The following is a 4,972-nucleotide window of genomic DNA, read 5'->3' on the forward strand; positions in this document are numbered from 1 at the left end:
ATGGGTTTCAATCCATCCTGCTGAGGTCGTGCTCAGTCACCGACTTCGAAGCTAATCTAGTGCTAGTAAAATATTTTCAAGGATTTTGAATAAAAAAAGATTTTGATAAATCGGTCTACAATTGACTGAGTAATCGCGAACATACATAAAAAAATACAAACATTGGAACATAGAACCTTAGAACCTCTTCCTTTTTTTTGAAGCCGGATAAAATAAAGAGTCTGAATTTTCTTTTTTCATAGCAAATTTAAATACTGCTAACTTAAGATGAATGATTGGTCTCGCGCGCTCGCAATCGACTAGATACCGCGGAACTAAAAACAAAACGTTCAGAATGCGGCAACTCATATTGTAGTGTGGGCGTAAGAACGGTGTTAAGACATTTGCCAGGATGCTATGTGCGTGAACGAATTGTGTTGCCAGCTGCTCACTGTTACCCGAATTATTGGGAAAAATAATTATTTTGTGGTCTATTAAGTTACTGGTTACAAAATGTATCTTGGGAAAAATACTAAGAAATTAAAGAAGTACTTAAGAGTGAATGTATTAATATGTTTGTGTGCGACAAGCTCTTGGCCGGTTTTTTTTTCGAATAATCAAAAAAAATGTAGTAGCTTTCCTCTCTATCGATAGTGTAAATAAATATCTACGGGCTGACACTATAAGGTACAAAAATTATATATTTAAGGATATTCAATATTTAAAAAGTATTACTGAAAATTCCATGGATTGAGTCACAACTAAGTTTTTTTTATTTAACACGTTGCACTTAGTTAAAATTAATATAAATTTACAGGTAAGTAAACTAAAATAAAAGTAATTGTTTAAAAATTATACATACTGTAGTTACGCATAAACATTTTGTTTACGCTTGAAAACGTACCCTCCTTCGGTGAGCGGGTAAAAAGTTAACATTTGAGTAAAAATGTTTGAAATAAGTAAAAATTTTTTTTCTTGTAATACCTAAGTAAAATAGCTAATCGGCTTTAATGGGAAAACGAAAAACTTTTTAATTTTAGCGTGAGTGTCAGGCGTTGCACTCGAGTTGCATCTAGATTACAAGAATTAAATGCATTTGTTGGCCAACTTACCTTAAAATACTTAAAATCATTATATTACAAAAAAAATATTATCACCTATACTCCGTTTAATTTAAGGTTTGAATTAAAGGTCAAATTGTACACACGTTTCTCGGTATTTCGAACACAAATGGCCTAAAAATAACCTACATGTACATAATCACTAGATACCTACTAGCTCGAAGTCGGTGCCTCAGCACGAGCCAGCAGGAATGGAACAATAGTCGTCTACCTCACCTACATACATACTATGGGTTTCAATCCATCCTGCTAGGTCGTGCTCAGTCACCGACTTCGAGCTAATCTAGTGCTAGTAAAATATTTTCAAGGATTTTGAATAAAAAAAGATTTTTGAAAATCGGTCTACAATTGACTGAGTAATCGGCGAACATACATGAAAAAAATACAAACATTGGAACATAGAACCTTAGAACCTCTTCCTTTTTTTTTGAAGCCGGATAAAATAATAGAGTCTGAATTTTCCTTTTTTCATACAAATTAAATACTGCTAACCTTAGATGAATGATTGGTCTCGCGCGCTCGCTCGACTAGATACCGCCGGCGTACTTGTCAAATGCGGCAACAAATAGTACGCCGAGCGACCGCGCGAGACCAATCATTCATCTAAGAATGCTAACAATGTACGCCATCCTTGAACACAGCTGACGTCGCCTGTCACGCTACAAACATCAATTGCTTCTTCGAATAAACTTAAAAGTGTAATAAAAATTAAAAAACTAACTATTTTTTAAAATCGCTGAACTAATGTTGTTCAGTTTGACGAGTATGATCTAAGTTGTAATTATTTTCTCATATTACAGGCCACACCCGGTATAAAAAAAATGTTTCAAGTTTCGCATATAAATTCTAAAAAAACTTTTTTAACAAAAAATGGAACCGACTACAAAAACCTCTGAAGTGTGTTCTTTAGAACAAAAAAAGACAACTAAAAAGTAAAAATATAATTATGCACTACCTAGCTGTTGCCCGCGACTTCATCTGCGAAGAATTCGTTTATCCCTATCCCGCGGGGATTATGCTGATTTCCCGCAAAATTAGCCTTAGTTAATTTAGTTTAAGTAGGTACCTAGTAATATTTTTTTATCTAAGCGTCGTCGGTGGCGGGGGACCGCTAAGATTAACAGGAAACTAAAGTACATTATTATGTTGTATTTTTTAAAGTATTAACCTTAGCGGTCTCCCGACACCGACGACGCTTAGATAAAAAAATATTACTAGGTACTTATACTAAATTAAATTAGGCTAATTTTGCGGGAAATCAACATAGTCCCCGAGGGATAGGGAGGGATAAACGAATTCTTCGCAGATGAAGTCACGGGCCACAGCTAGGTAGGAAGTGCATTCGCACCTTTAGTATGAAACCGACACAATTCGAAATATTCACATTACCACACATTACTAAGGACGTCTTGTAGGCTTTTTTAAATCTCGATTGCAGGCTTAAACTGACAGTTCTTGTATGGATTTGACAGGACTTAAGACCACTTATACCTAGATAAAAAAGCCTGCAAGTGGACGTAATAGTACATTGTGTCTTAAGGGCGGTAAATAAGGAATTACGAACGAGAGTCTATTAGAAAAGATTTTCATCACATTTGCAAGTAAAATTTTATATTTGTTAAAGAAAAAATATAATTCTTCCAAATATTGGCGATACCTTAGGCTGTGCTCTTGGCAACGTCGCCCTCTACCTCCCCCTCCCGCAGCATGCGCCGCAACGTGCGTGTGCATGTGGTGGTCCATGTAGTCCTGCAGCAGGAGCGCGCGCACGGCGCAGCGCCATCAGTACGGGCACCGACTCATTTACCGACCTTGGGCTTCATGGCAAGAAAATATTTACGCGCAATGACTCATTTACCGACCACGGGTTTCATGACAAGCACATTAAGGTCGAGGGTTTTATTTGGGAAGTTGCAACCAAGGTAGCCTGCATGTTACGACACTGTTTACGAGCAAGTGTGATGAAAAATTAAAAAAAAAACCCCGACAAAAATTTGTTCTCTTCTTAATAAACGTTGCGTTGCGTTTATGGACCGAACGAAAACTTAGTGCGACTGAAACGCCTCCGTTTCAGCAGGGCTATTAAGAAAATCGAAATTAAAAAAAAAATAAGTTTTTTATTTCATGTTTTTTAAACTGGTAAGTATATTATTATTTTTGAAGTGTTCTAGTGTGTTGGATATCCTGGCTGCAGCATCAGCTCATCGTGTTGCCATCATAAACCATTGCATTGTATGTAAAATCAAACACTGATCAAAAGGAATGTAACACGACATATGTGCTATTATTTTTTTAGTGTTAAAGTGTGCTGGATATCCTGGCTGCAGCATCAGCTCATCCTGTTGCCACCATTACATTGTATGTAGAATCAAATACTGATCGAAACGAATCCAAACACGATATATCTGCTATGGTTTTATCAAGAGTGTACCACTAGTGTTCTGGATATCCTGGCTGCAGCATCAGGCCGAAAATTCCATAATCTTGCATAGTTATATAGCATACATGGGTGTTTCAAATTTTAGGTCCCAAATATGTTTGAAAGCAAATACCCATTATGCGTCTAAGATGCCTACCGCAGCGAACCAAAGAGCTGATGATCTTGAAACGGCTAAACTGATTTTGATAAAACATGTCTAAGAAACATCGCTAGAAAACCTGCTTTCAAATAAAAAAGACCGCATTCAAATCGGTCCACCCGTTTAAGAGCTACGGGGCACCGTACCGTACTGTCTGTGGCAACAGACACACGTGGTAAGTAGATTTTTTTTACATTAATAACTGTTTGTTATAGCCTAAATCGAATTAAGATATTTTGACGTTGACTTTGACACACACCTTCATACATACACACATAGCGGTCAAACTTATAACACCCCTCTTTTTGCGTCGGGGGTTAATAAAATAGCTCATTAAAAAAATCACCACTTGTCGCATGACGTGAAACCAGTGATTTGGTTATTCAGCACCAGTTACAGTGTACTGTATACGGTGACGTGAAATAACGTCCACCTCTACTCCAGTTTGCATCGGCGTCACGTGGAGGAAGATATGTCTACAGAGCTTTTTCAGTATTATTGGCACAAAAGTAAATATTTTAAGTATTTTTTTGTAGATTTTTCGTTAAATTATGGTTAGAAAATCAATATATTTGATACAATCCTAATATTTAATATATATCGTAGATTATAGTCGACTCATCACGTGTTTAGGTGACAATTTAGCAGGGCAAAATTTAAGGCTGATATAAAATACCGATAAAATACGTAGGTAGTCAACAATGAAACATTTATGCATGGGACACACCTAATGAGACTGATTAAAGTTAAAGTAATTAAAACTGTTTTGATTATATTCGTGCATTTTTTTTATTAATCTATTGCATTAATACATCCCAAAATTATGACGCAGATTATGTTAGTTTTCATATTTCATTGTTAAGTTTTGCAGTGTTTCATTCTGTACTACACCACTGTGGACACTGTGAAACATTTCCCATTTTTTACTTTTTTATTTTTTTGGCTTACTACACATTCTTAAAGAATACTGTATACTGTATATGTCACCCGAAATCCAATAAAATTACCTAAGTACCTACGGTAAAAAATTCAGCCTTCTATCTGTGAAAAAAAAAGATTTATGAGATTTGAATTGTATGTGTTTCATTGTTGGACACTTGACACTTTTTATTTTATTTTTGGATTTTTTTTTTAAATGCCAGCCTTGCAAATTCATAAAGTAAGTTACTTTAGAGCGTCTAGTTTTATTAGGTTTATACTACTTATGTACTATACTAAACTTATTCTGTGTTTATACGCAGCTAATCCTCTTTAAAACAAGTCTGACGAACTTAACAGCAAAGCTTAGGTAAC

The sequence above is a fragment of the Choristoneura fumiferana genome, chromosome 8 (genome assembly GCF_025370935.1).
Source record: "Choristoneura fumiferana chromosome 8, NRCan_CFum_1, whole genome shotgun sequence".
Taxonomy (NCBI): domain Eukaryota; kingdom Metazoa; phylum Arthropoda; class Insecta; order Lepidoptera; family Tortricidae; genus Choristoneura; species Choristoneura fumiferana.